This window comes from Manacus candei, unplaced genomic scaffold (assembly GCF_025592945.1).
Source record: "Manacus candei isolate 608988 ecotype Guabito, Panama unplaced genomic scaffold, ASM2559294v1 h1tg000065l, whole genome shotgun sequence".
In the NCBI taxonomy this organism is placed as follows: Eukaryota; Metazoa; Chordata; class Aves; order Passeriformes; family Pipridae; genus Manacus; species Manacus candei.
The window spans coordinates 3,414,063-3,427,413 of record NW_026138113.1 but is presented as its reverse complement, the minus strand read 5'-3'; the positions used below and the strand labels follow the sequence as shown (position 1 = coordinate 3,427,413).

The following is a 13,351-nucleotide window of genomic DNA, read 5'->3' as shown; positions in this document are numbered from 1 at the left end:
AATTTATTTTTTTGTATTAAAGAGCTGGTTTTCTTTTCTCTATGATTCTTGACAATGTTATTCATGGGAGCAACGAGGAATTGTTTTTTCTGTACAAAACAACTCGTTCTTCAGAGAGAAAAGCGTATTGCCCTCTTTGTATCTGGAAAAGAGAAAATCATCCCTTATTTCTTGTCTGGCACTTGGACATTGGCTCCAAAAGTGTTCCAGTTACTTTTTGGACTGGGCATCTATTTTACAGTATTTGGAGTGCCGCAGATTCCAAAGGCCGTCTCCTGCTTCTCTATTATATGTACTACCACAGCTTTTCCCAGAAAGACGATTATCCTTTGCTGGCTTTTAAAATCACTGAGAAGGCTTGAGAAAGAGGAGATGAGACATCAGCTGAGCAACAGTTTCTGTTCCTTTTCACCAGAAGATTGGGACAGAGGTGCTATGTGCTACTTGGGAAGGCTACATACTTAGTGAACAAGGGAGTGGACTCTCCTATGTGGGCCGCCTGGGCCAGAGAGAGAAGTCATTCTTACCCCCATCTCAGCAGTATTTGACTGAAGCATTCATTTTGTTGTCCCCAGCCAAGTTCTCAGTTCAGTACCTACAGTCTGAAAGACTGCTGCTGTCCCTAGGGAGTCCAGACAGGAGAGTCAGAGCAAGCCCTGGGACCTGCAGCAGGCTGCCAAGTGTCTCCAGTTCTACTGTTGGCTCCTTTGCTTTGCTGATAGATATTCTTCATTTTGCTAAGTTTAGGACCTCACTGCATGAAAGAGATGGGGCAAGCAGGGGAAGGTGACTTTGCCATTATTTTGGGTTAACTTTATTATTTTCCAGAAATAAATCTAAGAGGTCCAAGAACAGATATCGGGTGAGGAGAAGTGCCTGTGTCACCAAGGGACATCGCTGTGCATTTATGTAAGGTTTGTCTGAAGGTTTCCCTTTGCAGTTGAAGGAATGAGCCATTGAAGCTGCTGTTTCCAGTTCCTGTTGCCCGTAACAGTTTCAGGTTTCTGTCGTTTGTCCCAGGATCGTGTGGACACCTCACTGGCACACAGGGCAGAGGCAGAGCACCTGTTCCTGCTCAGCTTAATGGTAAGTATTCTCACAGCTGACAAACTCTAAGCAGTACAATGAAGACCATAACTGTTTGCATTGCAGAGCCCTTTTTGATGTTCAATAGTTCGATATCCCAAATTATTTTAGTGAGTAGGTGTGATGAGAGCTTTATAGAACTGCGAACAGTCCATGAACCTAATACCCTGGGACAGCTCATTTGCCTAACACAGAGCATTTGAGATACTCAACTGCTATAACACAGCACAAATATTGACTGAAATCAGTTTTTAGTGTTTACCTTGGAGTGGGAGAGCACATTTTGAGCAATTATTCTCTGTTGTGCCCAGCTATGCAACGCAGAATATATTCAGAACAATCCTGTAGTCAATCCATGGATATACATATAGATGCTTTAGACAATGAACTAGTTAAAATGTATCCTGTGGTGTTGTGCTGAACACAGGAGAAATAAAAGGTGTAACTAGGCCCAGGATTCTGTGTCAGAAATGATGTTTAAACACAATGATGACTTTTATATATTCAGCCATAATTAGCAAGATACAGCTCAGAAGGCCCTTGAAGAGTTTACTGTGGCATTTCCAGTGTCTTGTCTAAACAGCAAAGCTGATGTCTTTGGCAAATTCTTGTCAGCAGCTGGTAGCCCTGAATATTTTTGTTGTACAGAAAAGTAGCAAGCTGTTTCTCATGGCACTCAAAGCTGGGGGCTCCTGGGCAGTGCTGTCAAGGTCTCTCACAGGAAAAGTGTTTGTGATTTTCTGCCCTGCTCAAGGCTGTTGGTGCCACTGCAGCTTTGGTAACACTCTGCAGCTGCCACCAGAGCAAATCCGTTCTGTGCTCAGAAACAAAGGACTACAGGATGAGATTCCTGTTAGTGTGTGGCACTGGTAAAGCAGTCACATTCTGCTTTTCACCTATTCCTTTAAGCAGTTTTTCAGTTCCTTTGTTTCTTTGAAATTGAGAGAGATGAGCTGAGGAGGATGCAGGTGAAAATAGTCCATGGAAAGAAATTTTCAAAGAGGTCACTGCTGTTTCACTGGATGAGGAGGAGCTTAAGGACAGCTGTTCAGGCTTGCTAAGAATGCAGATCTGTAGTTAAAGGTAGAGATTCTCAAACATTCATCAAACACTTTATACCAAGGTATGATGTTTTTCAAATACGTTATTTATCAACTGGTTTATTTTTCTCTTTTCTCCCCCACTTCAATAGATTTTAAAAAAAACCACCACCTCTGTTTATGTGGAGGGTTTTCTTGAGCATTTTGGGAAGGTGACAAAAAGAGTGTAACAGTACTCATGTGTCTGTGTCCTGGTACACTTCTATGTGCTTTGGCCTGTTATGAACAACTATGCAATGTTTAGGACAACAGAAACTGGCTCTGTGTTGTGTGTGTGGGCTCAGCTGCCTGTGTGGTGTGTTACCAGAACAGGGCCTTGTGGGTTTGAAAGCTTGCCAAGTGCACTTAGAAAATTCCTGAGCTTCAGCCCCTTTGCTGTCCAAGTTCTTGCTCTTTTATTAAGGGTTAAACACCTGAAATACTTCATTTCACCATGGGTATGATTCACACTTGAGAGGAGATGAGAGTGAGCGATGTTTTTTGTGACTGTGCTGTTGAGTTCTGCCTTTCCACCTCAACAAGGATTTCAATGTGGCATCTGAGTAAGTCGAACACCACAGAGGTGTTCAGCCTTCACTTGGTGGCACTGTTTTTATCACATAAAGCTGTCTGTGGGTGCCTGGAGTCATTTGCTCTGAGAGACCCTTTCATGGATTGAGGAGGCCATGCAAACAACGTCAATGAGATTTAAAAGAATCAACAATTCACCTTACTTCTCTGAGTCTCATAACAAATGTCACCCCAACCGTGATCCTGTGTTGGGATATGTTCCTTACATATATTCATTTGCCAGAAGTCTATTTGTAAACAATTCCTATCAAATCAATGTGACAATCCAGGTATGTTTTAATTGTTCCTTCCCCTGTGGTTGTTCATCATTACAAGGCTGAGAAGGTACCACGCAGGGGCCAGCACAGCTGCAGAATGAAACCAAGAAACTCAGTGTGTTCAAGATGGATGGAAAGCACCATTCATGAAAACTCTTATGATTAAAATTAGAACCGATAGCAACAAGGTTTTTGTTTAAAGAAAGAAAGGAAATAGAAGACAAGGAAAAAAGCAGAGAGAGTATAAAACCTCCTGCAGAGTGGGCAGAAGAGGAAGATGGTTATAGTGTTTCCAAAATTTAATAACCAGGGACAGCGGAAGGAGGTGAGGGATGTGGAAAATCCTGCTCCACTGACGGGACCTGCCACATGCCAGCAGCAGCCTGCAGGGGACCTAGTGCTCCACAAAGGTATTTGCAAATTCCCTACAACAGTTTTTTTTGCTCCTGAAGCATGTACTTTAAGAATACAACTTTTTCTATATCCAACTGCCACATAACAGTACCAAGTTTTTATGTTGTAGATGTAAATCATAATTCGAAGTCAGGTGACTCTTAATGTATGGACTAATTATAGAGAGGATGGATCTGTGGTATAACAAAGTTCTAATGGGTCAGAGCTGAAATACTACAAAAAAAAAGCAACTTTTTTTTTCCCTCTTTGTCTTGGAGCCATTATCTATTTTAATTCCTCTCTATTGAAGTATGAATCATGTGAATCCTACCTTTAATTTGTTTCTTTATCAGTGCTTTGTTGACTTCATAGGCTATACAAAGCACAGCAGGGGAGAACTGTGAGACTATGTATCAAGCATTATAGTGCATTAGAGTAATCACTTTTCTCTCTAACACATCAGATGTTGCCATCAAGTTTTATGAGTATAGGTGTTATTTTTCTCAGAATCTCCTGAAACTATTAATCTTAATTAGCAGCAGTATAAGCTTCTTCATAAAGTTGGAATACATCTTATCGTGAAGAAATTTTGTGGTAAATGCACCTGCTTAGTATTTATAAACAAAGTGAAAAAAAAATAAATTCCGTAGTTCAGAAAGCTTTCTTTTTGAAATTAATTTGAAACTGTTGGTGTAAGATTAGAAGTTGCAGTATTTTCCTCTCAAGAGATGAGATGGTAAACTCTGCTTTGTGGTTTTCAGTCTGACTGCTCTGTGTTCCTGAGCCCCAGCCTTGCTCCTGGCAGACCCCAGTAACTGCTGACACGGTGCCGGTTTGCCGGGTATGCAGGTTGCTGTTGTTGCCTTTGTTCTCCTTGCTGTGATGTGGCATGTTTTTTATCATCCTATGTGAATATGTAGATATTTCTTCTTTTTCCACTTTGGTCCAAAAAAACCCACCTTTTAATCGGGGTCAGCAAATGCACCACAATTCCAAAAGACAAACGATTGCAAAGATACAATCCAGCTGTTGATGTCCAATGCTATGAAAAGGTTTCTTAAATGTATGCTCAGCTGTTGCTCACCAAATTTTCAATGCAAAAGAAAATAAGGGCCAAATAGTCCCTGTTCCCTGAGCAGGGCATAGCAGTCAGCTGGAGTACCAGTTCACGAGCAGCTCCCAGTAAGCTGGCACTGGTGTTGAGAATGCTGTTCTACACAGTGTTATTTCTAGTCCCAGTCTTTTGCTCCTGTTTTTTTTTTTTTCTAAAGGGATTGATGAATAGAAGACCCTGAATGAAGTGGTTTGGCATTTGTTTCCTGATGTGGCAAACAACAAAAAAAAGCACGACCATAGCGGTGTTCAAGGCCTCCTTATTCATCAGCATCCTTAAAGTAGCTGTGCCCTGGCATTATGAAACGCTGTGGATATTTTTTTCGTCGGTTGCAAAGTGGAATTTGACAAGGAAAATGCTCAAAGGGCGATAAGCAGTAAGAGACATCTTGTACATTTGAATAGAGCACTTATAGATTATTTTTATTATCACCTTTTTTGCTGTGGGGTGGTTTACTCTTTAAAACTCTCAGCACTATTCCAAGTTATCCTTGCAAGATTTGCCTTTGGGTGAGCATATCCCCTTCACCTCTAAATTCTTTACAACCTCGTGCTGGGTACTGTGAGGCTTCTTGTGTTTAAGAATAAAGGTGTCTTACGGTGCTGATTGTCTGAGACCAGGAGCTGGTTCAGCACTGTGAGGGCCTTGGATATCATCTGCCCTGCTCTGGCTGGGGCCAGGCAGGAGTCAGCAAACCTGCTGACCTTGCCCTCTCATTCATGGGTTGTGTCATGCTGGGGGTAGCTCACATGCAGCATGGCTCTGAGTGTGCAAGGCAGCTTCATGTTGCTGTCTGAACACCCTGTGCTTTCATTTTCTGTTTAAGTGGGAATCCAGCTGAACTAGCATGTTTTTTATTGCAACCTTACTCTATGAAAAGATTATTTGAACTCTGAGAGCAATGCACATTGAATTATTTCCCCCCCCCAATGATGTTTTGTTTTCTAGTGTTGAGTTGAGTATGTGAATTTGGGTGTCAAAACATGTATCTCGAGTTCTGAAAAGGTGAGAAAGTGTGTCTGTATATATGCAGTCAGCATCACAGCTTTGTGCAGATTGTCAGTACTCTATATAATGCCTGGCAAGACAGGTTATAGCAAGTTCTGGCATTTATGGAGAAGCAGTTTGTCCGTTCATGTCACTCAGTGCAACAGCTGCATCTGAAATTTGTTGCCCTTTGTTTATAGGCTGATCCTGGTATTTGGAACTCTTAGAGTGTTTCACTGCTCAGGTGTCCAGAATTTAAAACAAAATCAATTATAACTGCCATAGGCAAGGGGGTTTATGGTCATAATGTTCCAATGACAGTGTCAGGGGAGAGCATCAGGAACTTCCAGCAAATATTTATTTGCAGACATTTCTACACAGTCATCTTAAAATAGCAGTAATTGGTACAGGAAAAGCAGATACAGCATGGTCTCTGTCCCCGCAGAAGAGTAACTATATAGATAGGTAATATAATGTTAGAAATAGAAAAATAAGATGTGATACAAAAATGCAAGTCATTTTTTAGATGGAAGATAGTTGGTTTTGCTGCACTGGCTTCTAATGGCAATGTCTTTGCAAGATACTTCAAAAGTGATGGATTGAGGCACACACATAATGACCTGTTCCAGTCAGAAACAGAGACAGCCTCAAAGGGTGTTGCCAATGAGATCTATAGAATGGGACGTGTGAGTGTATACAAGAGCAGTGTTGGTACCATTTTGCATGTATATCTTCCTGACAAAAAACTTAAAGAAAAAAAAGTCAAGACTGCACATTTTGGAGGATTAATCATCTGAGATTTTTCTTTAATTTATCACCAACAGGAGTAATGTTCACTTTCTGTTTTACAGGGACACCCACATAGACTTTAAAAAGCATAAATAAAATTATGTCCACACAGGCTGTGGGTCTGTGCAGCAGCTGTTCACATGACACTATATTTTATCTGCATACATTTAATCATTTTTTTTCCTAAGCAACTGTCTCAATCTGTCAAAATATTTGTAAATGGATTCAGTTTCCAGTGAAATTTGCTTTCACTAGCACAACAGAGAGACAGGGAAGACTTATGCCCAGTGGGAAGAAAAAAAAGCAAAATTGTTTTCCGTTGCAGGTTGAACAGCTCAGTCCTAAGGCGTTTGCCTTGATGGCTGTGTGAAGCCAGTACTCTCACTTAGCAGCTACCTCATTTCTGGGCCGAGATGTTTCATTTCATCAGACGGATTTCTCCACAGCTGAACAAGCACAAACAACATGGTAGGTGACAGAGGACAGCTCTGTATCTCAGTAGAGGAGGGACTCACCTGAAAAGAAGGGATATTGGGGATTTTTTCCTATTTTTACCCCTAGCACTCTGTGTCCTTCTCTTGTTTTCCTCCTCCATGTAATGCATTAATGCTTCCCTTTTGGTACCTTGGAAACCTCCATAGTCCGAGGGTGTCTGGGGATTTAGTGATAATTTACTACAACTAAACAGATGAGCTGATAACTGCCTCCTGTCAGTTCTGCAGCAGATTCAGTGTCTGTGTTATCCCAACCTCCTTGTAACTGACCCTCTGAGTGCACAGCTGTGGGAAGTAGATCACTTAACCTCATGGCTTTCCAGATCCATGGCTGTCCTTTTTGTGAGATAACAGAGATCCTGAGAGACTCATCAGACAGGGAGGAGCAATGTGTCCTGAGAAAACGGTGATGAGGGCAGGCATTATCATGATGCAAAATTGCTTTCCAGAACTCTCCTGGTTTAAAGCACAGGATATGGGATCCCTTCCCAAAGTGGAAACACACAGATAGGCCAACTCTGCCCACCGGTATGGTCTCAGTCTTGTCTAACTTCAGCTGCCTGTGGGCTCCCACAGCAGCTTTTGTACCTGCAGTCATACCAAAGCTGTGCACTTGTAGCTGCAGAAATCCACATGTTTTGATTGCACCCTGAAGGAAATAAGCCTTACAGCTCATATCAATATATTGAACTTTAACTTTGTTGTATAAACCAGAAAATCCTGATGTCAAGTCTGCTTTTAAGCCCTAATCTGTAGCAATGAAAGTGAGAGATTGATGTGTTTGCTAAAGCAAGGGGATTTCTATGTGCACAGGACTACCTGAGACCTTACAGAAGGCTTTGCAGGGGGAAGGAGCTGGTTCACTTAGTTGTGTAACTCGGTGGATGTTTTAGTCTGGGCAGGAGCTGCTTCTAGGGTAACTAGAACAAAGAACACCCTTTCCTTACACACCAGCAGCACTGAGCATTGACCACACTGTTTTGGCATAGTCTTGAGCCCATCCTTTTTGCCTCTGAATTAGGTTACAGGTACCTTATTTTCAAAGCAGAAACAGTTAACAGCCACCCTGCCTTGGCTGAGACTGTTGTGTATGCTTCCAACTGGGACCACTGATGCTCTTGTTGCTTCCAACTGTGGCTTAAGGCAGGCACTGGGACAAGGCTGACCATCTCCTGGCAGAGATAAATGCCTTCCTGTCTTTCCCAGACTTATGTCCCACCATATCAGCAATATAATCTCGCCTAGGCAATATGTGCTTCTTCAGATTGTTGTTCCATCAAAACTTTTTGTCATTTTCTGACAACCACCAGGAATGTTGAAATCTCGTGCATTTCACACCAAAACCATCTGCTGATGTCAGAGCTATGCACAGGGTCTTCAGTACTAAAGAAAATTAGACCACTGATTATTTTGCTTGTGGCTCCTTTGGCATTCTGGACTCGATACTCAGTGATTAAGTGGCCAGATGTCCTGAAGCTGTTGCATACAGCTGGACAATAAACTGTCTGCTACAGAGAAATAGCAAAGGCCTTCCTCCTTTATTAGGGTAAAACTGACAGTTTTATTGACTGGCTTTTTGCCTTGGTCATATTTGCAGTGTTACACTCGACCTATTTAAATCATTTCAGTAGCAAGCTGGATACTCTGAAAGCAGTTCTGATTCCAGACTGAAGAATAGGTAGTTGTTTAATGAATGCAATGAACTGTCATATAGCCACAGTTTAATATGAAAAATAATTATTCCTCTGTAACAGCTGACAGTTTGTTTTGCTGTGGGCAAAATACAGCTTTGATAAAGTACATTGCCTAAATGAACTCAGCTAGTTTGAGAAACACACTGCAGTAGCAAATCAGTGCTTTTACTACCTGTGTACAATGCATGATTTTATGTTTTTATACATAAAAGAATCTACTGCAGATATTATAAACACAAGATAAATAAAAAAAAAACAACCAAACCAAACACAGCAAAACCCAAAAACAAAACCACAACAACAACAAAAAAAAACAACCAAAGAGCAAAGAGAGCAAAGCCAAGAGCAAGTATCGGTCCACATCAAATTAATCATGTAGTTGATAAATGAAGGATCCCTGCAGCTCCATCTGTGGGGCTGTTTCTCAGGCTCTGGTCTTGTAGGCCACTGCTGCTCCGTAAGACATCAGAAGGACTTCTGTCAAACTGTGGCAAAGAGAAAAAAAGTCTCCTCTTAAAAAGACCCTAAGCATATTCCCACAAATGTAAGCAAGCAAAGTTTGTGTTTGCATGCAAAATTAACAGTGAATGTGCCTTAATTAGTTGTAAATTAAGCTATTGTGACAGCTTGACAGAACACAATCCTGGGAGAGGAGACACTCCTTTACTCTAAAGACATGACTTAGAAATATTATTCTAGGAAATGCAGCTACACTCTTCTTAATATACCATCCTGGTCTGCTGCCACACTTGTATCTCACCCCTCTCAGCCCTGTAAGATGTTCCAACAGAGGTGCCAGATGTGTTTCTGGGGAGCAAGTGACAGTCTCCCACTTCAGTGTTTACATTGGTGGCCGCACTTAATCAGAATCATACCAGTTTTTTTCTTTGTTGGTTTTATCCTTTTTCACTACAGCAGAGAAAGCCGGGATTTTAGAACCACTCTGCTGGAAAATGTCACGTAAATATTACCGACCCGCTCGGCCAGCAGGAGCTTTGCAGGGCACGCTGCGGATCGGGCTGTCCCCCATAAAACAAATAAATAAAAAAATTTGCTTTGCTGTTATTTGGACACTCCAGCGAGGAAAGTTCCGTGGGGCTTCTGTGCTGCCGGGGCGGGGCAGCAGATGGTGCTGGTGCTGCAGGAACCGCCGCTCGCTGCCTGTTCATTGACTGGAAAAGAGGTAAAAAGGGGGAGAAAAGGAAGGCATTTCCAGGGACTCATTTCTCTGGCTGTTGATATCGTTTAGGGAAAAAGAAAGTGGTAAATATTAACAAATTCTACTCAAAAATAGCGGACTGTGTGCCCAGCCATTTGACTAAGCGCACCAGCACAAGGCTGTTGCCAATAGTCTCACAAATAACTGAGATTTGATCATACAGAAGTAGTAGTTGCAGTAAAATAATCGAGATCTTATCATATAAAAGGAGTAGTTCGATTAAAGGTAGAAAATTGTGAAGCATAATGTATAGAATTGTTAGGAGTGCTATATTTGAAGTATGCAACCATGGATACCTCACCAAGAAGTTACTGGACTGCTTGGAAATCCCCTTATCCTTCCCATCTTGATCTGAGTTTCAAGAATTCCAGTCATTACAGCTAAATAGAACTAAGCAATAATTAGTTTTGAGTAAAGATATATAACCTATGGAACTGATCATTGTAAAGGTTAAATTCAAGAATGGACATATGTAACAGAAAAGAAGTATAGAAATGAATGGAAGAATGGGCTTATGTAACAGAAAGGTATAAAAATGAATGGGTGTTATTGCTAAGTGGAACAAATTTGGAGGAGTGATGCCCGTGTTCCCAGCAAACTGAATAAAGAAGTGTCTACTTGTTCACATCAAATTGGTGTTGGATAAGTTTCTTTTGTCCTGTTTGGTGACAAGGCTGTGCTCAAAATGTGCTTTGTTTTCAAACAGCTTAACTAAGTAAAAACCAACAAACAAAGAGCCAAAAAAACCCAAACACAAACAAACCCAACCCAATCTAACCAAAAAACCCACAAATAAAAAAAAAAACCAAACCAAATTGGAACAAAACAACAAACAACCCAAACCCCCAATCTAAGGTCTGTATGAACATGCTGAAAGACCCAGGAATGTCTCCATCCTCAACTGACTGAGGGAGCGCTGGAGAAATGTGGAGAAATGATGACAAGCACAGCCAAAGAGGGGTACAAATGAAACAGTTTCAGAAGAGAAGACAAGTTCGGAAAGAAATAAAAAAAAAGTATTGTGACGTATTTGACTACCCAGATCATGCCAGAAAGCTAAAGGGAAGCGTACAGGTATTGTACAAGAAAGTTTATTTCAGATTCTCTCTCCTGTACTAACAATATAACGTGATCCCATTGTACCTATTATCTCATCCCATCTATTGTTTTGCACAGCCAAATCCTTTTATGTAAGTTGTTATATCTCACCTGACTTCAGTCAGCACTGGTAACATATACCAGCTGTCTGTCCCTGTGCATCCCCCTCTGTTCCTGCCAGTTCTCTAATCTTTTCAGGAAGACCTCCTTTTTTCACCAATTGTTCTGTCTTTCAATTCTGAGACTTATGATGATTTACAATCCTTTCCAGTCTCATAAACTTTGTACTGCTCTTAGTCCTTGTAGTTGCTTTCTAATAGTCAACCTTCCAGTTACCTTAAGATCTCTTACCTGTATTTGTTGTTTCTACTTAGGTACTTAGCATCTCTCTAATTTAATTCTCTGTATTCTAATATGCAACTTGAAAGAAATACAACTGTTTATAATTGTGTGGAACTCCATTGTTGCCTACAGCATGTTGCTGAAAGGGCTCATGAAAAAATTAGAGAAAATTCCACATGATCTCATTGATTTTCCTTCTGGCTAGGAAAAACATTTGTTTAGCACAACAAACTTCTTGAACAAATGGAGTATAACATACATTCACTTGTTTGTCATGTCGGTGATTTATTTCTGGATGACAATAAAAGAATCTCATGTTCAGCTACTTCAGCATTGAAGTTAGCCACATTTTCAGCAGAACTTTGCTGCTATTTGGACACCTCAGTGAGAAAACTACTGTGGGGGACCATTGAGTTCTTTGCTATTTCAGGGTGTCACAATGGTATCTACTATTTAAAAAGTCTGGACCCAAGTGGATGTGTAGCGTTTTTTAAGTAAAAGCTAATAGCTGTTGCTGCTGAGTAAAAGAAAACTCTGTAAACCAGTGCCTCAGGGGAATTGTACAGGATGCATGTGTTGACTGTCTGAGCTGCTATGTATTAGCATAAATCCATGAGTTAAATCATTATTTGTAATTTGGAGTTTGCTGAAAATCTTCTAAAGTGAGACCAGGAAGAAGATGCACAATTATTTTTGTTTTGCATAATGAGCTTGGCTAAGTAGAAGATCACCTCAAAGTAGAATTTTTCAAGGATACCAACATTTCCTTATCCTATCCTGTGTGTCTGATAAAATGGCTGGGTCTCAAGATATGTGCTTCACTAATTGAAGGTCATATTAGCATGAAAGAGTCTAACCTTGGCTGATAGCTACCATTTCAATTTAACATTGGTTTTCTTATAAAGTAGAAATATGTTTCTCCTACAAGAGTTACTCTTCATAATGCAATCTCGTAAAATCTAATGTAGAATGGTATTCATGTCTATCAATTTAATCTTCCCCTTATTTTAAATAATTAGAATGAATGAATAGAAATAAAATCCACATGTAATAGCAAAGAGATAATATCATGTGTATATGAAATATCACTTGACACTGTTTCTACAGTGAATTAAGGCTTTGTTGATCCTAAGTAAAAAAAAAAAATAATCAACTGGATTATAACACATAGCTTCAGTGAGGGTTTCCAGGATCTTAGAAATTAATGCAGTGTTCATGAATATGGAAAAGGTTTCCTTGTGGGATTCAGAAATGAGGTGACAGTGCAGCAGCTGGCCAACAAATCCATGTGACTATTGGTACAAGGGTATAAATATCATCCACTGCTGCAAGCACAAGTTAAAGATGTGGCATAGATCAGTTTTTAAGTTGTCTGCTGTGCAAAAGAACTGTTGTCTCAACCAGGAAACACAAAAAATAAAACCTATGGTTTAGGTTTTATTGTGGGGCCAGGGCATTCCTTTGAAGCTTCAGGTGCTGGCTGAGGCAGGACACTTGCCTCAGTGATTCATTGCTCCTAATCAGGTCAGTTGTTTCTTACAAAACTAGCATTTACTAGGTACTTTGGTCTTATTTTAGCATTGAGAAGTGTTCTGAAAAAGGAGTATGACTCAGGTTCCTAACAGCTGTAGATTCTATTCAAGTAGGAAGAAGTTAGGTGCATTTTAAAAGTATTTAGAGCTAATGAAAAACAAAGTATTTTGAAATTAATGTCAGGTGATAAAACCATGATCCTAAATTGAAGTTCTCTGTAACTATGTTAATGCTGTCCAGCATAATTGCCTCGAATTGCCATCTAGATGTTAAAAATATCAGTCACCTCAGATAAGCTGTTATCAGGTGTGCAAATTAGTTTGCACATAAAATAGGTCTTGACAGGTCCCAAAATTAAAACTGCCTGGTTCTGTGTGGCACTATTTAGTCCTACTTCGCCAGAACCCCCCACCTGAAAGTTGTCTCTTTACTGATTTGGGACATAATGGAGAACTGGATTAATGATAGCTGGGATAGCAGCATGATATAGCATGTTAGGAAGGGGACATATTACAGCTGCCTTTGTCTGAGCATCAGTACGTGACTCTGGGAAGGTTTTGTGCCACGAGCTGAATTTCTTGTAAAAACTTGTCAGAACGATTGGCATTCTTGATCAAGGGGTTTGGGGTTTTTTTCTGCATTTGAATGAGAATAAATTATAACAGTATAGTTAGC

The 13,351-nt window shown here is 40.4% G+C and overlaps 1 long non-coding RNA gene across 1 annotated transcript; it reads left to right on the top strand.

The window, feature by feature from the left end:
• The first annotated feature begins 948 nt into the window (after positions 1-948).
• LOC127479118 (uncharacterized) lies at positions 949-4,862 on the top strand. The gene is made up of 3 exons (XR_007907465.1): positions 949-1,086; positions 3,324-3,423; positions 4,678-4,862. It is a non-coding gene; the product is annotated as an uncharacterized LOC127479118 (long non-coding RNA).
• Positions 4,863-13,351: the final 8,489 nt, after the last annotated feature.